General features: G+C 40.1%; 1 protein-coding gene and 1 long non-coding RNA gene across 2 annotated transcripts in view; one reads left to right on the top strand and one right to left on the bottom strand.

Moving 5' to 3' along the window:
• Positions 1 to 25,899, bottom strand: part of LOC124289799 (phosphofurin acidic cluster sorting protein 2-like) — a 146,450-nt gene that overhangs the window by 41,106 nt on the left and 79,445 nt on the right. The gene's annotated exons all lie outside the window — the stretch shown is intronic.
• Positions 19,086 to 24,338, top strand: LOC124289874. The gene is made up of 3 exons (XR_006901777.1): positions 19,086 to 19,095; positions 21,544 to 21,549; positions 24,131 to 24,338. It is a non-coding gene; the product is annotated as an uncharacterized LOC124289874 (long non-coding RNA).

Raw genomic sequence — 25,899 nt, 5'->3', positions numbered from 1 at the left:
TAGAATAAAGAGTGAATGATGAAGTGAAAGCAGTGAATAATGAGTTTGCGTGTGTATGTGTATGTGTGGATGCTTGTACTAGCCCAGACTGAAGCTGGTTTTATAGTGCTAGCCCACTGAGATACCATGCCGCAGTGAAGCATGAATACCCCACTCAGACACATTATACTGACTCCGATCCGACCAGTCCATGTTGTACCCATTAATGCCGAGCGCCAGGCAGGGACCAACAAGTACCATATTTTAACGTCTTTTGGTATGACGCGGTCGGGGATCGAACCCGCGACCTTCCGCTCTCCGGGCGGATACTTCTTGGAGACAAAAGTTGTCATATATATTAACATTTACCACAGGATATGATCTGTAACAAAATCCCACCTCAGATTGTTGCTACCATTCCTGCTTGTTTAAAAAAAACAAAGATAATATCTTCCTGAAATAAGCTTTTCAAAACTCTATTTAAGGTCTTAACAATACTACAGTGGATTTAATGGGCTTAGTTGTATATCTAACGTTTTTCCAATGATTTATCACAGGCTACCATGACAACACCATAATACATCGAAGATGGTTAAGACAGTTTGACAGTAAAACTTGTTCTATTCCTCAGACACTACACAGATAAAGCAAGTACTGATATTGACATTTAACTCTACCAAAAAAAACCCTAGCTTTTCTTTACATGAAAAGAATGTCATATCAAAATAATTGTGCACAATGGATCATAAATGAAGTTCAAAGGATATTGAAACAATATGCACTCTTTTTGTCAAACGATAATATCAATGTTGCTTCTCGAATTTTTTTAGCTACTGAAGAATTTTGCAACAGCAATATCATAGTCAGGAACATCAGAATGTGTGTGAGTGAGTGGGTTTAGTTTTACGCTGCTTCTAGCAATGTTCCAGCAATATAACGGATGGGGACACCAGAAATGGACTTCACCTTGTACCCATGGACATGAACCCAGGACTTGAACCTGGGTCTTCAGAGAAAAATGTTTAACCACTAGGCTACACCACTGCCCCCAGAACACCAGAATGATAAGCAAAATCCAAGTGAGGAAATTGAACCATAGGCTTTGGTGTGAGCAAACACTTCACCACTGGGCTACCCCATTCCATCTTTACACAGAGGTTCAGCTGATAAAACAATAAGCTATGTTTTTGCAATGACTCCTTATCAAATGGACATTGATATATATTACCATCCTGTAGGACTACACCTGTGAACAGGATTCAGGAATAAACATGCTGATGGTACATCCTACAACGTTTCAGACCACCTCCGTGTAGTGGTTAGAGCGTCCGCCCGGGAGATCGGAAGGTCACGGGTTCGATCCCCGACCGCGTCATACCAAAAGACGTTAAAATATGGTACTTGTTGGTCCCTGCCTGGCGCTCGACATTAATGTGTACAACAAGGACTGGTCGGCTCAGAGTCAGTACAATGTGTCTGAGTGGGGTCTTCATGCTTCACTGCTGCATGGTATCTCTGTGGGCTAGCTCTATAAAACCAGCTTAAGTCTGGGCTAGTACAAGCAGTAGCACATACACATACACACGCATGCACGTCGTCATATGAGCGAAATATTCTCAAGCACGACGTTAAATCAATTTCACCTCACCTACCACGTTTCAATGACTTATGCATGATAAGCACTTGCCTCCTCTCAACAGTTCTGCATCAATTTCACTGATATAATGTCTGAGCCACTTGATTTATTAATATTATATAAAGTTACAATCTATAATCCATGAACTCGGATTTACCTGACCTTAATTACTGTCTGACATACTCCCATATACCTTGCAATATTAATACTTTATACTGAAATATAGCATTACCTATAACCATCATTAGCATGTTTAGCAATCATGTCAGCCTTTATTGTCACGAATGATTCATGACATCAGTTAATCCTGGATATGTAATGCAAGTCTGTTCCTTGTGTAATCCCTGTCTGAGGGATCTTGTTGGCCTCATCTTCTGGTCCTTTGGCATCTGCAATGGCTTGATTACCTCTTTTCAAGCAAGCAGCCAACACAACCAGCAACTTTGTCCTCAAGATATGTTGATGAGCAGAACCTGGCCATACAGTTCATACTTTTAGACTTTATATATCTATACATAATACATTTGTAGAGCGCCTAATATCCACCTGAGAGATGCTCATTAACCAGGCACTGAGGACAAATTATGCGTAAAGAGCAGACATTATGACCCTGGTGAAGCCAAGCAGCCTGTGAGGTGCTAGAAGATTAACAGTCATGTGACCATCTCAACCCACCGGGTACCCATTCATAGCTGGTTCAACAGAGGCAGTTTTGAACAAATTACTTGCCTCAGGTGAGACCACATGTGTTATGTGTGCTTTGTTGTGGGGTAGGACTGAAGTCCTAGAAACCCTCATGGCCACCATTCAAGTATTCTCTGTGACCAACATTGCTTAACTCAAACAGATTTGTGATCTGGTTGCTATGCTCAAGACCACACCACCATCTTGTATCTTGAGAAAATATTGTGAAGTTTTGAATAATTTATGTTAGAAAATACTATATGAACAAAGCAGATCAAAGCAGAAAAAAAATAAATACACGAATTGTTTTTACGACAGATGATTTTATCAGCTTCAATAACTAATTTCAACTTTTTAAGACACAAAAGTTTTAGCATCAGCCAGTTTGAACTCTGCTCACAAAAGACTTATATCCATTTAGCCTGTATATCTTAACTGCGTAATTAGAAGCGTATAATGAGTGCTAAACCATTCCCGAAGGATTTTGTGTTAGGTGCATGAGTTAAATGAAGCCCAATAAAGACCCCCATAATGCAGTACCACACAAGCTTTCATTACTTCATTTCACCACACAAATTTCATCTCCTAAACTGTTGTCTTATAATTCTGTACTTAATGCCTCCTGTCTGTTCTTCCCTAAGGCTAAGGTAATTGCTGCAGCAAGTACCCATCTCCATGTCATCTTAGTACATCCTCATTGCCCACAGCATCAGAATCATGAAGCAATCTCCCCCAAAGGACAATCTACTTACTTACTATAGGAGGGTTCAAAGAACCTCTATCATTATAATCTTACCTATTCGTGTTACTGTTGTTTTTCTTATCCCTGACTAACAAGTAAATGAATCAGTTAGATTAACGCCACTTTGAACAGTATTCCCGTCACCGTGGGCTTCCTGTGAGGGAAAAGCCTGGGATGCAGGTTTCAGATTTTACCACTTGGATAGAACCCATGAGCACAGGTATGGTGCTGACAAAGAAGGATTCGAACCCACACATATTTGAGTATGAATATTTGCTACAGAGAACAGTTGAACACATTTGCATGCCATGAGTGAGAGTGAGTGAGTGAGTGAGTGAGTGAGTGAGTGAGTGAGTGAGTGAGTGAGTGAGTGAGTGAGTGAGTGAGTGAGTGAGTGAGTTAAAATTTATAGTCAAAAGTGATTGACTTTAGTTTTACACCATTTTAGCAATAGTCGCATTTTGATGATAGGGGAGGGGAGAGAGAGAGAGGAACACCAGAAATGGACTTCACACATTGTACCTAAACACAGGTGTTTAACCACTGGGCTACATCAACGACATACCTAGCTTCTTAACAACTCATTTTTGACAGACAGTTTGAGCAGCCCAAATATATATTGAGAGAAAGTTATATCAACTTTTACAATCTTAAACTCTGGCACACTGCTGCTGGTACAAAAAATTGAGAGTTAATTAAATATTACTCAGTTAAAAAAGGTACTTAACAGTTGTGGACTCATTACGGGCTACTAGACCTGTCTCAAACGCTCAGATTGTGAACATTTCAAGATTTCATTAAAAACCAACAGCTTCTAGTACTTCCCCAGCAGAGTGATATCAATGTCAATTCCCCAAGGTAAAGATAGCACTTGACCACAAATTGGCTTCAAGTACCTCTCCATGGCAAATGCTGTGTGTTACAGCCTAAACAAACCTGTCAGCAATGGTGGATTTGATTCTGTTTCAGCCAGACCCACCTATTTTTAGAACCACAACTGTAATGTCATGGAGTTCGAAAAGAAAATACACATACACTTATCAAACTCGTGACAATATCAGACTCAACATGTGCAAGGATCACGGCAGGAATGAATGCACAAGCACTCCCAGACACTACCGCAGAAACTGAAAAACTACATAAACATGTGCATGATTGGTGCCACTGCACATGACTAATTGCAGCATGTGCACTCAAACAAACAGCACAGACATCTGTTGCTTCTGCAACGTTACAACTCTCGTGTAATTCCAGTTCTGGACTCAGCTTGCGTTGACAAAGGCTTTCCGAGAGCTTACCCTGTGTCATCCCATCAGGATTGGGAATAATGAAAATCTGTAATAAATGGTGCCTCCAAAGCCGTGTGGATTTGTACCCATGTTGTGGTTGGAGACCTGTATATGTGATCTAACCAGACATGGTTACAAATCATGGTAATGCTGAAGCTACAACACTTATCTGCGACAGTCATTGTGTCCATCCAGTTGTCAGGATGACAGTATGATTGGGTGCCTGGAGTTCGTTTGATATATTGCAGAGAAAAGCTCAGTGTAACATTACATGGTAGATCTGTGCAAATGAAATGCTGCAATATTTGTCTTATATCCTTGGTCAGATTTGAATTGCAGTCCTGTCTCACCACTGAAATTAAGTAAAATGGCTGTCAGGCAGCCATATTGACAGTTGATTTGTATCAGTTTTGATTATTTTGTATTCATTTTGTGCAAAAAGTAACTGTTTTAGCCAGCAGAATAATGTACAGAATAAGTTAGCTTTTAAGGGACAATACCTTGCAGGTCTTCAGCATCAGGGGCCTGGTGAGTGAGTGAGTGAGTGAGTGAGGAGTGAGTGAGTGAGTGAGTGAGTGAGTGAGTGAGTGAGTGAGTGAGTGAGTGAGTGAGTGAGTGAGGAGGAGGAGTGAGTGAGTGAGTGAGTGAGTGAGTGAGTGAGTGAGTGAGTGAGTGAGGAGTGAGTGAGTGAGTGAGTGAGTGAGTGAGTGAGTGAGTGAGTGAGTGAGTGAGTGAGTGAGTGAGTGAGTGAGTGAGTGAGTGAGTGAGTGGTAAATGGACCTCCCAACCAATCTTGCAGTTTAGCTTTAACTAAGCCTCATACCCAAGACTAGCAGTTGAGTTTGGGGGCTCCTTCTTAAGAACTACAGATGAACTTAATCTACACTTCATACATGAACGTAGCAGCTAACTATAACTAGTTGCTGTGGGTGAATATTTATTGAACTTCCTGCCCAAGTTCTACAAGTGAGCTTCTGCTGGGCTTTCAGACGAGAACCTTCCGGTGAGCTATGACTGGTGAATGTATGATAGTCCAACAAGAGAATGGGCCTTCTAACCAGGTCTTATACAAGGGGTGATTTTGGCATGGTCTGAATCTCACCATGAAAGACCTGATTTAGAGACATAACAATAACATATTTTCCAACATATTCCCCTTCCACACCGATACACTTTTGCCAATGACGTTTGAAGGATTTTATTCTAGTGAAGACCTTCTTTTGGCTGTCCAAGAAGATCTTCATACTTGTAATGATGTCAAACAGGGTTCAGGCTAGTTTTCTTCATCGTTGGAAACAGATGAAGGTCTGTTGAAACCAGATAAGGAAAATCAAGTTGATGCTGAAGTTCAAAGCCACTCTCATGACTTGCAGTCATGGAAATGACTAATTTGTGCACTTGGGTATTGTCCCGATGATAGGACGCACCTTTTCTCATTATCAAATGTTTCTTATTCTTACATTCATTTCTCAAAAGAACAGATTGATATGCCTGCCTTACTATCTTGCCTTTTGAATGACATTCCAACATGTTCTCACCCTCAGCATCCCAGAACATAGAGGAAATATTGTTTCTAGTTGATGGAACAGTCTTTACCAATTTCTTCAGCAACTGAAATTTTAGTTTAACAAGCTGCAAGTGGTGAACCCAGGTTTCATCCACATACACAATGATTGCAAGAAACTTTCTGCTTCAGCTTCAAACAGTACTAGATTATTTCAAGACATGTGCCTGGTGCATTTTAGATACGATGTTAGAAGCTCTGAAACACAACAAGTTGATACTTTCTTCATTGTCACAATTTCTGTAATAATGTAACATACTCTTTCTTGTAATAAGGCTAATGCACCGGAAATGATTTTTAGTCAATTACCAGTCAGTCATCACCAAATCATAGATCCTCAGGATCACTCTGAAGCTGCTGAAGTCACTGTCCCACCTAAACTCTACTGCCCACATCTTTACGGTGGACTTCTCTTTAAGGAGCATCCTTCCCTTATGTTGTACTTATATCTTCATGTTTGTTTGTTCAAGGGTCAGAGATGCCCGTGTGTTTCATTGCCTTCTCACAGCAGAACAATCTCAACTGACTCAAATATATTAGTACATATACCCCCTCAAGATTTCATTATTTAGTATTTCATTCCATATGAAGCTCAGAACATATCAGCCAACACTCCTAAGCGGCTAAAATATGGGTTTCCTACCAACATGCTGCAGGTGAGCTATAGACAGCAGTATATAAAGTTTTTCTTTTACATATACATCACCGTCTTGTAAATGTCAACTTGAGCAAATAATGCCACAGATTAACAATTTGTTATCTGTGATGACAGCAGCAGATCATGGAGACTGTTTTTGCTAAAACCCCTATCAGTCTTGTCATCCTTGAAATGCCATCAGGGCTTAATTGGGACATTCATTACAACTACTTGGAGCACATAAATCAACTTATCAGAGAAATGCATTTATCTTTTCATGATACAAACTATTCATCTTGAAATTCTGTCATTTTTGTCATCATGAATTAAGAGTTAAAATAAAAATTTGATTTATTTCCTAACATCATGAGGCAGACCATGAAGAAAGACGAACTGCTAATGGTTTTGGACTGGTGAAACAAAAGTTGTTGGTGAGGTGAGGTGAGGTGAGGTGAGGTGAGGTGAGGTGAGGTGAGGTGAAATTGGGTTTTACGTCGTGCTTGAGAATATTTCGCTCATATGACGACGTGCATGCGTGTGTATGTGTATGTGTGGCTGCTTGTACTAGCCCAGACTGGTTTTATAGTGCTAGCCCACTGAGATACCATACCGCAGTGAAGCATGAATACCCCACTCAGACACATTATACTGACTCCGGATCCGATCCGAGCCGACCAGTCCTTGTTGTACCCATTAATGCCGAACGCCAGGCAGGGACCAACAAGTACCATATTTTAACGTCTTTTGGTATGACGCGGTCGGGGATCGAACCCGCGACCTTCCGCTCTCCGGGCGGATGCTCTAACCACTACACCACGGAGGCGGTCTCAAAAGTTGTTGGTACTGCAGTACCACAACTCCTTGACCTCTGGTGTCGGTCAGTCTTTACTGGACATTGCTCAACAGTCTCACATGATCTCAATACGACAGTGCAGTATTCAGAGGAAAATAAACTTCATTTCTTCAGGGTCCATGAAGATAAAGTTGACAATATGCATTGTGTTGTGTCATTATATTGTGAATTTCTTTATATATGTGCATCGAAATGTTTTAATGTAAACATGCTTCAAAGTCCATGACATAAATACCTAATCTGAAGTGAATTACTTGAGCAAGATATTGTCCCTATAGTCAGTCCTTATAGCTATCAAAATCATTTCATCAATAATAATGACACATTGATAATCAAATTGTTACTAGCTTTCTTGAGGAAATTGTCATAAAACATTGATGAATATCTGATAAAGCCTTCCAAAAAAGTAAAAGATCATGAAATACAAAAGTTAATGTCAAGGCGTACTTGAAAGGTATAAATGTTGACAATAAACATCCTGTGCAAGAACCTTTATGTCTGTCATTCCTGATATTTGACATTTTCAAGAAATGGAAATTAATCTAATTAATCTCCCATTATTTCTGACAATCTTATTGATACTGCTTATCATACAGCTGTATTTATTTCATTTCATTCACTGTGTATGAACTAGTGATCAAGCATCTGCAATGCAAAGGATTATCTTTGGACCGTGAATACACAATTATTTGAGAGTGGTCAAATGCAACATATGTTCTATACTACCCATCAAAAGTTTAGACTCACGAAAAGCGCTCGCTACATGTTATGTATATATATGTGGTTGGGGGAACCAACTGCAAACTTTATGCTGATGAATTGCACGATGATCATACATCAACTTGCTGAGAAGCATGAGCAAGTATCGTGCATGTGAACAGCTGCGTTTTGGTGTAAAGTTTTGTTACGAATTCGCCAATTTTCCAGAGTTCCATCATTTATTGAACTCAACTCAAACTTTTCAACGCTACAAATTTGTTATACAATACATCAGTTCATGTGTAAACAGTACGTTTAAACAGTATGGAATATTTTGCAAAATCTAGTTTAGAACAATTGACTGAAGTAAGTGGTTACATTTGATGGGTAGTATATTTGGGATTACACTTTCTTGGTAATGTATAATTCTAGTACAGTTGGGGGGTGGGGGTTTTTTTTTTTTGGTTGAGTCCCATCCGTGATTCAAACCCACACTTTCTGACTGAGGTACCTAATTTCTAGCACACAAAGTCACTGGATACAACAGATCCACATGTGTTTCAAATCGTCTTTGTAGTGTGTCTCGTTTAGTGAATGAATGTTTGAAAAAATGTGGCAGCATTATGGACTTAGATACCAAAATACCAATTTACAAATTGACAATCTTGTCATGGTTCATGGTTATATCATCTAGCTTAATTTGTTCAACAACTATTACTAGAAACTGATTAATCAGAGCATATCCCTAACTTCACTTTGTTTTCTTATAAATAGACAACAACTAGTTCAATCCGCTTATCTAATCTAATTTTGACCTTTGCAGACAATTCATTTTTATTGACAAATCAGTTTTCTCATGTACAAAGTACCTACTGGCCACCTGGCCTTTCTTCTACCAACGACGTACCTACCCACCGAGCCACCCACAAACATTCTATTCATTTAGCATTGATTAATCACTGCACTCATATTCCCTCATTTGTTGGTGCAGCTGAGGCCCTACATCAAGGATCAGTTTACCTGAACCAGTGCTTATTGATCTACCCGTTCAGTAGAAATGGTCTGTCCACATACATCAGTGAGTGCTCTCAACATACCTTACTGTGAAGTACTGAAAGGTCTTTACAGCAACTAGACACACCTTACTGTGAAGTACTGAAAGGTCTTTACAGCAACTAGACACACCTTACTGTGAAGTACTGAAAGGTCTTTACAGCAACTAGACACACCTTACTGTGAAGTACTGAAAGGTCTTTACAGCAACTAGACACACCTTACTGTGAAGTACTGAAACATCTTTACAGCAACTAGACACACCTTACTGTGAAGTACTGAAACGTCTTTACAGCAACTAGACACACCTTACTGTGAAGTACTGAAAGGTCTTTACAGCAACTAGACATACCTTACTGTGAAGTACTGAAAGTACTGAAGGTCTTTACAGCAACTAGACATACCTTACTGTGAAGTACTGAAAGGTCTTTACAGCAACTAGACATACCTTACTGTGAAGTACTGAAAGGTCTTTACAGCAACTAGACACACCTTACTGTGAAGTACTGAAAGGTCTTTACAGCAACTAGACATACCTTACTGTGAAGTACTGAAAGGTCTTTACAGCAACTAGACATACCTTACTGTGAAGTACTGAAAGGTCTTTACAGCAACCTTACTGTAAGTACTGAAAGGTCTTTACAGCAACTAGACATACCTTACTGTGAAGTACTGAAAGGTCTTTACAGAACTGAGGTCTTTACAGCAACTAGACATACCTTACTGTGAAGTACTGAAAGGTCTTTACAGTCTTTACAGCTGACTTTAGACATACCTTACTGTGAAGTACTGAAAGGTCTTTACAGCAACTAGACATACCTTACTGTACTGAACTAGACACACCTTACTGTCTTTACAGCATACTTACTGTTAAGTACTGTACTGAAAACATCTCTTTACAGCAACTAGACATACCTTACTGTGAAGTACTGAAAGGTCTTTACAGCAACTAGACATACCTTACCATGAAGTGTTGAATCCATGATATACTGACAGATATTTCTTGCATTATGATACCCTTTCCTTGATATGCAGAAACTTATTTTTTGAAGAGGGATGCCAATTGCCTTACTGATCGATTTTTCTAGCAGTGAGACACCATTTCCTTGACAAACTGACAGATCTTTCTTGTAATGAGCACCAATTTCATCATGTACGGTACTGACACCTCGTTCCTGCAATAAGACACCCTTTCCATCATCTACATAACATCTTTCCTGCAAGACAGAATTTCTGTGTTGTATGGACACCTCTTTCATGCAATAAGACACCCTTCCCATGATGTACGCACCCCTCTTTCTGTCAAGATGACACCCTTTCCATGATCTACGTAACATCTTTCCTGCGAAATAACAAACTTTTTGTTTTGTACGGACACCTCTTTCCTGCAATAAGACACCCTTCCCATGATGTACGCACCCTTCCCATGATGTACGCACCCTTTTTCTATCAAGATGACACCCTTTCCATGACACATCAACATCGCTTGTCTACTATCACACAGGGTCTCTTTTCCTGTAACACTGTAAGGTGACATTAATTTGAACCATAGCATCCCTACTAAGGGAGGATTCTGCAGTCTACTGTCTCTGGGAACAAAGATCGGTGTGTTTTTCAACAAGTCAGTTGCTAATGAGCCTCCAATGACCTGTTAAACTCAAGGACATCCAGCCTGTTATAAAAACAACACATCACCTGAACACCCAAGGCTCCACAGAAGAGTGGAACTCAACACTGCTGCTGAAGTCAGTCATTATGAAAAACTCTCACCCAATATCAATAGCTCTATTAACACTGACTTTTAACCACTAGTGATCAGAAGTGAAGAGAATATGGTGGCCCTACTTAGGTTATGGTTCTACTCCATTCTGGAAACAACCTGATATTTTCCTGCTTTTACGAGAGACATACAAAGTCTAAGCATCGCATTATGACACCCAGGATGCTCACAAATAAGATATCCCTTTTTCCATTCTACCCAGAGCTATATGAACAGGATCAGATGAAGGCTGCCTGGCAGGATCTGATGCTAAATATAAGCATGGAAATGACAGTGGTGTAATGAGACTTGACGCCATAAGATCTCAGGCATTGACATAAGTTCCAGACAAGGTGGATGAACTATAGCATGTATGACACCACACCCATGGTATTATACAATGCTGGCATTATCTGGCCATTGTTACTGCACACGCAATCATTACTTATGAGCATAGATCCATATGGGATGTCAGATGAAACGGATGCCTTTAAGACAAATGGTAGATGTCAATACTGGATCAATGTTGTTTCTATATTGTGACGTGTGTCGTGTAACATTACACATAGTTTGTTCTTGCCGTACTTGTGAAATTCTTGTTTTCGATGACAGCTGGTCCTTTGAAATTTGAGCACAGCTATTTCCAGATTCTCCACATCATGCGACCAGGTGACTTATCACAGTGTTTGCCTGAATATTCCTTACTCACGATGCTGGGGATGATTAATTCATTTTGACAAATTGTTGATTTCTTAAAATTGTTTTTAAGAGTTACCTAATAACAACAAATATTACTGTTATATCACAAACTAGACCAATAAGAGATTTGTGTGTGGAAAACAATGGACAACATTAAGGTATAACATAATCACTAATGAGAATTAGATGTCACCATCCAGGTACTACCCATTCTTAGCAGTCACTGTGACTATCTATCTACAGTTCATTCAGCCCTTGAGGCGGTGGGGTAGCCTAGTGGTTAAAGCGTTCACGCCTCACGTCAAAGGCCCGGGTTCGATTCCCCACATGGGTACATTTTGTGAAGCCTATTTCTGGTGTCCCCTGCCGTGATATTGCTGGAATATTGCTAAAAACAGCATAAAACCATACGCAGTCAGTCAGTCATTCAGCTCTTACAAGCATTGGACAGTTGCACAGAGGTAGTAGAAAGTATTTCAGTCCTTGCTTACAAATTGCTTTCATTAATACTGCATGCTAAGAGCTGATGAATTAGCATTTGGTGGTTAGGATGTGTGTTAATGCACCCAGATGAGACACATGACTACTCAACGGCTATGCGATAGAGCAGTGACAAAGCTTGAATATTGCAGATTCTCATTAAACAATGATCACTTGCTCGATCTGATCACCTCTACCAACCACAAGTGAGGTCAATCTGATCACCTCTACCAACCACAATCTAAATGAATCTATTAAACCACAAGCAATGTAATGTGTTTGAGAACAACAATAGGGAAATCAGCAGCAGAATCTCTGCACTCTCTGCCAAGTGGTCCATCACTTGACTGTCTGGTTTATTTGCATGCCACCATCACATGTCAGCAGTACTGCCCACAAACTGGAGAGTAGATGGACAGGATATGCTCACCCTTTCCATGAAAACCTTGTGTTCATAGAATTTTCACTTTTGCTTTACGTTACGCCTCTAATCTGCTTCGTCTAATAATCAAGATTTATTCTTGTCTGGCTTTGATGTTTCAGGGTCCCGTTTCACAAAGTGATCGTAGTGCTACGACTGTCGTAAGTCTATGTTACGGCGATCGTAGTGCTACGACTGTCGTAAGTCTATGTTACGGCGATCGTAGTTCTACGACTGTCGTAAGTCTATGTTACGGCGATCGTAGTCCTACGACTGTCGTAAGTCTATGTTAAACAAAAGGAGTTACGACTGTCTCAGTGTTATGATTGCTTTGCTTGACCCTGATATATTTGAATCAAAATATTTAAAGACATCTAATCAATGTATAGTGTTTTAGTTTTACGCTGCTTTGAGCAATATTTCAGTATTATCACAATGGGGAACACCTGAAATGGGCTTCACACATGGTGCCCATGTGGGGAATGCAACCCGCGTCTTAGGTGTAACAAACAAACATTAACCACTAGGCTACTTCACTGCCCCTAATCAAAGTATAAGCTAATGAATAACTTCAATGAGCCCAAGTGTGTGGGTGTTCCTCTGTGAAGCAAATCTACAGTGCATATCTGACATTTCTATACATAATGAATGAGTGACATTTGGCTGGCGTAATGCCACAGCATGATTTCTTTGTGTTACAAACAGGAAGGGGTAATGAAGCAAATCATACCAATCAGTTTACATAATGTTCGGACCAATTACCCTTGCTTTAGTGCTATACTGGTTATTACTGAGGTTAATCTCAGCATAACAATTACAGATATTTGATTATTATAACCTTTTCCTTATTAGAGGGATGAAAAGAAACACTGAATAAGAATGCCCAAACACTACTAAAGATATGCCCCTATTAATGATCAAAGGAAATATGACAATAACTAATTGATCAAAATGATTGTTGTTTCCAGAAAATAGGAACATGACACTACTTGCAATTTTTCCTTGTGAGTGAGTGAGTGAGTGAGTTTAGTTTTACGCCGCACTCAGCAATACTCCAGCTATATGGCGGCGGTCTGTAAATAATCGAGTCTGGACCAGACAATCCAGTGATCAACAGCATGAGCATCGATCTGCGCAATTGGGAACCGATGACATGTGTCAACCAAGTCAGCGAGCCTGACCACCCGATCCCGTTAGTCACCTTTTACAACAAGCATAGTCGCCTTTTGTGGCAAGCATGGGTTGCTGAAGACCTATTCTACCCTGGATCTTCACGGGTCTTTTCCTTGTGAAGGCTAGAGGTATGAGATAAATTACTCCTGAAAGTGAGTGAGTGAGTGAGTGAATGCGAGTGATCTCATTGTTTCACAACTAAGACCATCATAAAATGATTTACTAGATTTCATACATCACCACCAAGCACCCTTCCTGACTTAACTCAATTCTTTCAATACCAACACACAAAAACTGACATGTTTCTTTCTTTACAATAAGCACTGACCCATGAAGGTCCGGGTTAGAATATTGATCTTCAGTAGTCTATGCTTGTCGTAAAAGGCGACTAACGGGATCGGGTGGTCAGGCTCGCTGGCTTGGTTGACACATGTCATCAGTTCCCAATTGCGCAAATCGATGCTCATGCTGATCACTGGATTGTCTGGTCCAGACACGATTATTTACAGACTGTCGCTATATAGCTGGAATATTGCTGAGTACGGCATAAAACAAAACTCACTCACTACAATAAGCACAGTCCAACAAGATTTTCATGTTTTATGTTAATGACATCCAATGACAATAATGCAGTTGGAAATTCCTCACCTTTCAATTTCCTAAATTCAGTCAGTAATCAATTTTATGTGGCCAGAATATTTGCCCTGGATGACAAAACAAAACCAGTTCTGAAATTTTCGTCACTGAGAAGGATGAATATCCTCATTCGAAACACTGAATAAGCTGGTTGGGATGTTAGATGTAGAAGCCCTCAAACAAGTTTTTCATGCTGGGTTAACAAGAGAGGCTTATTTCTAATGCTGTTTAGACATGTGGACCTGGGTGTTGATACTGGTACAAGATACTGGTACAAGATACTGGAAGTCTGAAATCACTCCCTTGCCTCAAAGGACCCATGTGGTTGATTTACAAAGTATAGCAATGTGACTCGGATAGTGCCAGAGGATGCATCATATGTGGACAAGCAGTCCCTTAACAGTTAATTATCTTATTTCCCTCTCGAGACCTGATATGTTTGTTTACGCTTCCATCTCTTGACACAACTGGGGGATCATTAACCTCACCATTCCCTCGCCTCTAGCTACTGTCAGTCACTACCTCTGACTTGACCTTGTAGAGTGCAGCACTCCTCCCTGACACTCCTCATCTTGCTGGGAACAGATTTGCTATTACACATTAAGATTTGTTTGTTTTGCAACTTCCTTTGTTTTAGATGGTAATCAAGGCTGTTATGGCAAAGTGCCTTTGATTGATCATAAAGCATCATAATACCTTCATTTACTCATATTTGATGCATGTGTGTAAATGGAAACTGTAGATGTGTTGTCAAAGCCTCTGTTCATTAATGAACCTTATGCCTCAAATATTATCTCATCTTATCTTATGAAATCAAGAGTAATTTGTTGTCTTGAATCAGCATACAGCTAAAACCCCCACATATTTCCTGTATTCTCTGTTGAAAACAAGTGCACAAAGGAAATGTTGGGAGACACATTTTCCTAAAAACCTGAGCCTTAATCACCAAACATTGACATTATCACTGAAACAACAGTGTTAAAACGTTTTTGATAACCCGAGTCCACAAGCAAGCTCTTCCCACAAACTAACTAGATCATCACAGTGTGTCATCTATGGGCTTCAGACACTTTTCAGGGTACCTGGATTCATATGAATAAAAAGCTGATAACTGCATTCAGCCTAATCCTTGGTACTTCAGAAACTTATTCCAAAACATTCAACACACATGAAGTACATTTGAATGTCATTATCACCCCCCCTCCTCTCTATGTCTCATATAATACTCATATACACAGGTGTTATTGCCATATTTTCCATTGCAGAGGAATATACACTACTGACATATATCCATATACCTGAAAGTACTTTCTTATTTTATATATATAAATGCCTTGTAGATAAAGCATCTGCCAAGATAGCGTAAAGTCTGTGGGTCAATCCCTGACGGTGTCACACCAACTCTGTCTGATGCTTGGATAACACAAGGACTGGTTAGCTCAGTGTCACACCAACTCTGTCTGATGCTTGGATAACACAAGGACTGGTTAGCTCAGTGTCACACCAACTCTGTCTGATGCTTGGATAACACAAGGACTGGTTAGCTCAGTGTCACACCAACTCTGTCTGATGCTTGGATAACACAAGGACTGGTTAGCTCAGTGTCACACCAACTCTGTCTGATGCTTGGATAACACAAGGACTGGTTAGCTCGGTGTCACACCAACTCTGTCTGATGCTTGGATAACACAAGGACTGGTTAGCTCAGTGTCACACCAACTCTGTCTGATGCTTGGATAACACAAGGACTGGTTAGCTCGGTGTCACACCAACTCTTTCTGATGCTTGGATAACACAAGGACTGGTTAGCTCAGTGTCACACCAACTCTGTCTGATGCTTCGATAATACAAGGACTGGTTAGCTCAGTGTCACACCAACTCTGTCTAATGCTTGGAGAACACATGGACTGGTTAGCTCAGTGTCACACCAACTCTGTCTGATGCTTGGATAACACATGGACTGGTTAGCTCAGTGTCACACCAACTCTGTCTGATGCTTGGATAACACAAGGACTGGTTAGCTCAGTGTCACACCAACTCTGTCTGATGCTTGGATAACACAAGGACTGGTTAGCTCGGTGTCACACCAACTCTGTCTGATGCTTGGATAACACAAGGACTGGTTAGCTCAGTGTCACACCAACTCTGTCTGATGCTTGGATAACACAAGGACTGGTTAGCTTGGTGTCACACCAACTCTGTCTGATGCTTGGATAACACAAGGACTGGTTAGCTTGGTGTCACACCAACTCTGTCTGATGCTTGGATAACACAAGGACTGGTTAGCTTGGTGTCACACCAACTCTGTCTGATGCTTGGATAACACAAGGACTGGTTAGCTCGGAGACAGCATATTGTGTCTGAATTGCATGACCTTGTGTGTGACATTAAACCCAATTCACCTCAACTTTAGAATCTCTTGGCTGCTGTTGAAATGGTAAACACTGAAAGCTAAATACCTGAAGGTGTAACACAAGAAAACAAGCTTGATTCAACCACGATTCACAGTTTTCATTTAATGTAAAGACTCTCAACGTAACCAAATTGCCACAATATGATGACATAGCTACTTCAGCCCAATTACAGCTCATCATAATTAACTACCCTGCATTTCACTGACAAAATCAACTACAAAGACTACAGTTACTTTGACTCATGTTTAGCACTAAAATATCCCAAACACCAAGGTCTGTCAAAAATGTGGCAAGATTCAATAACGTGTTGACTGAAATTAGAAAATTGTTTTGGAAGCTTAGAAACAAAAAATGAATATCAAGCAACAGATGAACAGGAACTTTTCTCTTTTATCATCCTTGTCTCATTAAACCTGAAAAACCAATCTTTATGAGAATCGATTCATAAAAAAGTGATGTTTTACACAGCCAGGAATTGGGGCATGAACAACACATCTCATCTCCAGATTCAAATTACCCTTGTACTTTAGACTTCACGTTCTGAAAAGCAAAGGTTAACTGAACTAAATTTCTTTTCCTACAAAACTTTTAGTCTCTATCAAAACACAATATCAAAGTAAAAAAGTTAAAGAGGCAACATATGGCACTCATCAAATGTTTCAAAACAGATTCAGCCTTCAGTTTATTTTCCACAAGATCAAAAATATTTCCACTGTCACTTTTCGCATGATGGCAGACACACTTAATGCTAGCTCCGCAGATTTCCACTGGAACTCTGTACGTTCTTGGAATATTATGCAGTGTCAACAAATTCTAAAATAACACCAAACTAATATCTTGATATGGAAGATTGTAACAGGAGATTATTATAGATGTGTGGACTGACTGGCAGGTTTGGTTTCACTGCATGCACAAGGCGCTTAAGAAGGAAGATACTATCAGTGGAACAACTAATTATGGATAGTTGACAGAAAGAAGGACATATGTTGGAAAACTTGAAGATTTTTATAGTGTGATGACAGCCAAAATATAGGAATTTGTTGACAATGTAGCTGAGGTAGAGGTGTGGGTGTTGATTTTATGTTTTGGATGTTTGTATGATTATGAATCATTTCACACACATATCGAACAAGTGGTCCCCAGTGTTATACAATTGCCCTCAGTAATAATCATGGGCAGGAGAGGGAAGAAGGCAAATAAGATAGATTGAAGAAGGAGAAAGAAGGAGTAGGAGAGAGTGAAAAAGAAAGGAGGGAGAAGGAAAGAGGGAGTGGAAGAGAAATCAAGAGGTGAGGTGAGCTGAAATTGGGTTTAAAGTCGTGCTTGAGAATATTTCGCTCATATGACGACGAGCAGGTGTATGTATGTGTATGTGCGGCTGCTTGTACTAGCCCAGACTTAAGCTGGTTTTATAGTGCTAGCTCACTGAGATACCATGCCGCAGTGAAGCAGGAATACCCCACTCAGACACATTATACTGACTCCAAACCGACCAGTCCTTGTTGTACCCATTAATGCCGTGCGCCAGGCAGGGACCAACAAGTACCATATTTTAACATCTTTTGGTATGACGAGGTCGGGGATCGAACCCGCGACCTTCCGCTCTCCGGGCAGACGCTCTAACCACTACACCACGGAGGCGGTCAAAAATCAAGAGGAAGAGACAGGGAGAAAGGGAGACAGGGAGTAGAAGAGAAAGAAGGAAGGAGAGAGAGGGGAAGAGAAGGACTGGAAAAGAATCAAGAAGAGACAGTGAGAGAGGGAGCGGAAGAGAAATCAAACGAAAAGAAAAGGAGAAAGGGAGTGAAAGAGAAATCAAGAAGAAACATGGAGAAAGGGAGAGGGGAAGTGGAAGAGAAAGAAGAGAAAGGGGGGTGAGAAGGAAGGAGAGAGTGGAAGAGAAATCAAGGAAAGATAGGAGGAAAGGGAGAGAGTGAGTGAGAGAAAAAGGGAAGGAAGGAAGGAGAGTGAGAGTGAGGGAGAGGGAGAGGGAGGGACCCACCAACATTCACATTTCTTAACACAGCAGTGCCCAATGAGTATGTAAGGTAGGCTGGAGAAGGGTTTACCACATCTAACTATATTGATTGTCACTAATTCACCACCAAACTTACAGTCCGTCCTTGTCTATGTGGCAGTCGGTCTGTTGGGAAGGATTACAACGAAAGATTTATCTTTTTTTACAAGACTTCAGGGAAAACCTTATCTTCTGAACAATTAAAACTTTCCCAATACCAAGACTGCAGTGAAAGCAATATTCAGATTGAATTAAAGGTTTGCAGACAAACCTAATTTAGCGATTCCCCATAATTCAATTCAACTTGAGCATAACTGAATCAAGTGAGGCAGGCAGACACTGCCCTTGGTATATGTCATGGTGGGAAAATCTACAGAATTATCCATTTTCCAGCTGCTTCCTTACATCTCCTGAATGGAACCATACATTTGCAGGGGCTTCCATACATCATCTGAATGGTGCCATATATTATGCCAGGTGCTTCTTTAAATATCCTGAATGGTTCCATACATTTACCAGTTTCTTCCTTACATCTTTGGAATGGTTCCATGCATTTTCTAGTTTCTTCCTTACATCTTTGGTATGGTTCCATGCATTTTCCAGCTGGTTCTATACATCTTCTGAATGGTTCCATACATTTTCCAGCTGCTACAACACATTTCCTGTGTTATTCCAATATTCAAGTCAAATAATATTCTCAATACCCAACCCTACATAACACATCTGCCCAGCATTGTACTCCTCTGCATGACACGCTGCATCTAACAGGGGCTATCACATCTACCTGTTGATCAACTACATCTACCTGGCTACGCCAAACATCTACCTGGCACCTCGATACATCTACCTGTCAACTCAAAACATCTACCTGGCACCTCAATACATCTACCTGTCAACTCAAAACATCTACCTGGCACCTCAATACATCTACCTGTCAACTCAAAACATCTACCTGGCACCTCAATACATCTACTTGGCAACTCAAAACATCTACCATCTACTTGTCAACTCAATACATCTACCTGGCACCTCAAAACATCTACCTGGCAAGTCAATACATCTACTTGACACCTACTTGTCAACTCTACCTACATCTACCTGACATCTACCTGGCACCTCAATACATCTACTTGGCATCTAAATACATCTACCTGACACCTCAATATATCTACCTGTCAACTCAATACATCTACCTGGCACCTCAATACATCTACTTGGCATCTAAATACATCTACCTGACACCTCAATACATCTACTTGGCACCTTGATCCACCTGGCAATTTTACACATCGATCTAAAGCCTTGAAACATCTACCTGGCAACTATGTGACTAAGTGACTATGTACTCGCACCTATCGACTCCTTAGATCAAACACTTTACATCTTATAGGTATGTATATGTAGTGGTGGTTTAATACACACACTTTCTTAGACAAGCAACACACAATTTTCTCTCCTGAAACTGTAAGCAACAAGTTCAACAGTAATCAACTAGAAATCAATTAAATCAACTAGTGCATTCATCCTATTCCTTATCAACAAGTACCTTCATCCCACCTGCAACTAGTGCTTCATCCTGGGCAAACTGTCCTTCATCCCACCTGTAATCAACTAGTGCTTTCATCCTAAATGTTATCAACAAGTGCCTTCATCCCACCTGTAATCAACTAGTGCTTTCATCCTAAATGTTATCAACAAGTGCCTTCATCCCACCTGTAATCAACTAGTGCCTTCATCCTAAATGTTATCAACAAGTGCCTTCATCCCACCTGTAATGAACAAATTCATCCTAAATGTAATCAACAAGGCCGAGAGACAACACTTCCGATCGCTGCAAGATCAGTTCCAGAGTGGAATCACCTGTAGAAGGGGAAACAATACACCCTACAGGAAGGATAGGGGGCTAGGGTTTCCTGACAGGAAAGTATCTCCAATATGGCAGCCACACTGTACATGCATAGTAGACTCACCAATATCATTCAAGCACATATTTTCCTCTCAAGGGAAACAGATGATTTTATGGTAAAATCTGAAGCAAAAATCTATTTAATATATTTTGTAAATCACAGGCCCTCCTCCCAAAATTCAATATCAAATGGGTTGTTTTCTGAGAACATCAATATCTCAAAGTAGGGACAGACTCTTGTTTTTTTCCGACCCCCTGGCAATCTGAAGCACCATAAGCCCTAAGCTCCACATGGTTGAAAGGTAAATAGATTGGGTTTTAATGCCAAGGTGGTTCAAACCTTAGTGACCTGATCCTCACAACCTTAAGGTAGAGTAAGGTACGGCAGATCTGTTGTTCACTGGCCCAGATTCAATGACTGACTGAGTTTAGTTTTACGCCGCTTTTAGCAATATTCCAGCAACATCACGGCAGGGGACACCAGAAATGGGCTTCACACATTGTACCCATGTGGGGATTCGAACCCGGGTCTTCGGCGTGACGAGCCAACGCTTTAACCACTAGGCTACCCCACCGCCCCCCCAGATTCAATGAAATGGTCTTAGTGCAACAACTATCTTCTGTCTGTTACTGCAGGGGAAGTCCTGCTGCATTCATTGGGTAAGGAATGCTTTAAGGAATGGCATATGCCATTTCTGCACAGTAATCCTTGGAACAGACAGATTCCCTGATAAATAGGACCCCAGGGTTATCAGTACTGTTGATATCTAAACACAACTTCCTTCACCAAAAGGATTCCTAAAAACCCTGATAAACCTTCAACAAAACTAATCTAATGTTGCCCAAACTCCAGGCCAAAAATAAATAAATCCTTGGCGTACTCCATGAAATTTTCATAACAGAACAAAGTTCGTAAAGTTTGTCAAAACAAATTTCAGAAAATGACTTCCAGTAGGCACCAATTGCCACTGTGAATTACATTCACCACAAGCATGTTTATAATTGGAGAAAAATCTCAAAACACCATCTACACCTCTGTGGATAGACACAGGCAAACAGATAATGTGTTTACATTGTAACAAATACTCTGTACTGAGTCCTTTTTTTGATTCAAAGAGCAGCCAACTGTTAACTACGTTGTTTTGCTGACTGAGGCAGTCACGTTTCAAACTGTACTGAAAACCTTAGTTGGTGCCAAAGTGTTCTCAGTTTCTTTTCATCATGCACAAGTTGCATGACAGAAGCGGCTTAGAGGTTAGGAATTTCAAGTCAGTACTTCAGAAGAGGTGAGGTGAAATTGGGTTTTACGTCGTGCTTGAGAATATTTTGCTCATATGACGACATGCATGCGTGTGTATGTGTATGTGCGGCTGCTTGTACTAGCCCAGACTGAAGCTGGTTTTATAGTGCTAGCCCACTGAGATACCATGCCGCAGTGAAGCATGAATACCCCACTCAGACACATTATACTGACTCCGAGCCGACCAGTCCTTGTTGTACCCATTAATGCCGAACGCCAGGCAGGGACCAACAAGTACCATATTTTAACGTCTTTTGGTATGACGCGGTCGGGGATCGAACCCGCGACCTTCCGCTCTCCGGGCGGACGCTCTAACCACTACACCACGGAGGCGGTCTACTTCAGAAGAACTGAAAGTGTTGCTCACTCTTTGTCTGCTCCATGAAATGCACATCCTGCTACCTGGTCTGCAACTGCATGTATTCCATTACTAAATAATGTCACTGCACTTCAAACAGCTCCGCCTGATCTAACTAAGTATGCAGACATCTGTCTGACAGCTTTACGCAGTTCATGAGGAAACATTTTGCCATTCCACAGAGCAATTGTGATACTTGTGTTTTTCACTGAGGTTACTCTGCAAGAGAGCCCCTTTAAGTACCACTGCCAAAACCTTCTGACAACTGACAATACTGCAAGCTGAGACTTAATGAATAGTTAATTTTATACCATAACAAGTATACAAGCTGTACCTGACTAACTGGTCATGCTCACTGTAAGCAACACAAAAGCACACAAGGATAATAAAAGTGACAAAAGCCATATTCATATTCACAAGAAATGTTTAACATCAGAGTCTTGTACGTGAATGACTGTATCAACGGCTTGTGTTTATGAACCAACATAAACTTGTAATGAAGCCAGGTATTTGCAAATAGGTGAGCGAATTCAACTCCACCATTGGCACAAATATACTTCCAACTTGCACTGGTGGATTCCAGGATCTTTTAAAGCCTTCTTACAAAGTATCTGAATCTGATTAGCCCCTGAATCTTACAATCTATCGCACTCGGCATAAACCAAGGCATGGTATAAATTCTGAATATGGAGAAGGTCCACCTGGATGATCTGAAATCCAATATTCTCTCTCAGCTTATTGGTTATGTGAGTATCTTGGATGACAATGACTGGTACAGGATTGAATTCACGGATCTACATGCATTGAATCCAAATCGCTGTCACATTACACGTTTACTTTTCCTTGATGAGTTCAACATGACTTGTGTTTTATTTCTTGGAAAGTAGGTCTATCTAACTGCCAAAATAACATTGATGCAAACAACAAAACCCAACGGTACCTGACACCAGCAAATGAATACAATACTGGCTTAAATGGCAGGGCTCCAGATAAGGGCCGTATCGGCGTATGTACGGCTAAAACATATGCACGATACGGCAGGAAATAATTTAGAAAACGTAGCAGATACGCACCACAGCAGATGTCACAGTCTTAGAATCATTTACAGACGTATTTATCTGAAAAAAGTATTGTTTTATTGGGTTTTTACCTGTTCACACAAGAGTAGCAATGTTGTGGCGCATATATGAAACGAAACACCAGATTACTGGTACTCCATTAAATTCCATTCAGTACTCTAAATGTACTCTTAAGGTTTTCAGGTACTCCTATATTGAACAAATAAGGAGTACGTACTCCTGATGCTGAAAAATTATCTGGAGCCCTGAACGGATCAGCAAATTCACACTGATGAGAGATTCTTCAGGATTTTTCTCCTCCCAAGACATCTTCCTTAAACATAAGTCTGTAAGGACTTGTACTGCACTTTGATGAAATATGAAATGTGACGTATTCTACTCGTTCACCAACACTTACAACATTTTTCAACCCCTGACATATTAAAGGTTACGTCAATGCCACCTGACAAGAGAGGAACACTCATTTCACTTGACTAGCTAAATAGACTCAAGGACCACCAGACAAAATGTCAGCTGAAATGTGCCTTCCTCGATTCCATCGTTTGTGATTTAGTGTCCATGCATGTGAAAATGGCCCCAAATTAGCAGCAATCCTGCATAACAAGGCACAACATATCTGACAGGTGAGGACAATCACCTGATCAAGATCAATATCTCCATGCTAATGAGATCATATTTCAGCTTTTCAAAAACCCCAGTGAATTACATTCGAAAGACGTAGAGATTGCTCTCCCTCAAGCGGTTGTGGTCAGAACTTCTTGGAATATTCAAGAAATATTCCGTCATGACTTTTCAGTTAGTGAAGTGAGTTTTCTAAGAATTACACACGCTTTCAGGCCCTGACAACTTCGAAGATATATTCCATCGTTGAGTGTTTCAAAGACTTAAACAGTAGTTTCAAAATCGTTTGTGTTCGATTACGAGAAAATGTGATCAACTGCTTGGTCGTTTGGTCACTTCGACCAATCTTTGACTATTTCAATTAATTGGAACACCACTACTCAACAGACATGTAGAATCCCCAACAAAAAGTTGTATATGAGCATGACGTACCAAACATTTGTGAATGAATACATGATGAATGTCTCATTCCTGTAAATTGCTGGTTTTCAGTTGACATTTACACTGTGTATTCAAAGTTCCATTAACTGAGCAGTGAGGAACATAGCTGGAAAAACACCCACTTACATAATTTATAAATTTGAGCCACCAAATTATTCATATAAAAAACAAACCAAAACAGCTGGCTCCAACACACTAATTTAAAACATTTAATAATGTTTCTTACCAAAGAAAATACTAGTAATACAACACTAACACGACAGATACAAGTTGTCGGCTTAACTCATCCAAACTTTTGTTGTTAATGCCTCACTCAGCAATACTCAACCTATATGATGGCTATTTGTAAATAATCTGAGACAGGACCAGAGAATCCTATGATTGACACGATCCCCTTATAGTCTATTTGCAGTGAAAACGTGCCGATGAATTTCCCTTTAAACAAAAAAGTACATCAAATTGAGTGGAATTAAGATTGTGAATCCTCATAATTTGACCTTGCCAATTGAACATTTAAATCTCAGAATTTTTCTCATCTTAAGATAAAAGTAGTTTAACAAACGATCATACATTCAAATCGCTATTATTGGTTTGTATTACAAGGGGGTAAGCGCAGTAGTTGGAACAGTGAAACAAATGCACGTGCGGTTCGTGATGAGCGTTAACTTAGACCAACTCTACTTGTTCTCGGTGTTTCATTTAATGTGCATACACCCTTGTAATACAAACCAATAATAGCGATTTGAAACTATGATCGTTTGTTAAACAACTCTTATCCTAAGTTGAATAAAATGCTGAGATTTAAATATTCAGTTGGCAAGGTAAAAATATGAGGAATCTCAATCTTAACTTCAATTTATTCGATTTACTTGTTTGTTTAAATTTAAATTCATCGGTACGTTTTCACTGCAAACAGACTATAGTTGAATTACAACAAGTATGGGTTGCTGAAGATCGGTTCTAACCTGGATCTTCAAGTGGAATGTTTGGGTTAAGCTGTCAACTATGGGCCCCGAATAAGCAGAATTATTGGAAAACTGTGAGGGACGTAACATATCACTGAACTGCTATGCATGCCATAAGTGTTGTATGTCCATGGTTAATAAAATACAATCAGTTTAAATAGACACAATAACCAAATACTGTTAAAAGCGCTAACACATTATTACCCCTGATAACCCAAGCTGCCAGTTCGGTGCTAGAAGGTTAAAGTGTATTTATTAGAGTCTCTGCATGCCTTTCATATCTGCAAATCTGTAGAAATTATTCATATGCTAGCCAGGTATTGATGTCAACTATCAATAATTTAACTTGCCATCACCACAAACACAACTGCCATGTTTCCATATTTCTATCACTTGCATAACCCCTATAGGAAATAACTATAAAATTGCTAGTGTACTCTCGAACAGTAGCACATGTAAAATCACTTGCCCTGATAATTTGTCCAATATACCGG

Source organism: Haliotis rubra, unplaced genomic scaffold (genome assembly GCF_003918875.1).
Source record: "Haliotis rubra isolate DU_JTF1 unplaced genomic scaffold, ASM391887v1 Scf45, whole genome shotgun sequence".
NCBI lineage: Eukaryota > Metazoa > Mollusca > Gastropoda > Lepetellida > Haliotidae > Haliotis > Haliotis rubra.
Note: the sequence above shows the minus strand (reverse complement) of the source record. Positions and strands in the feature narration are given on the sequence as shown.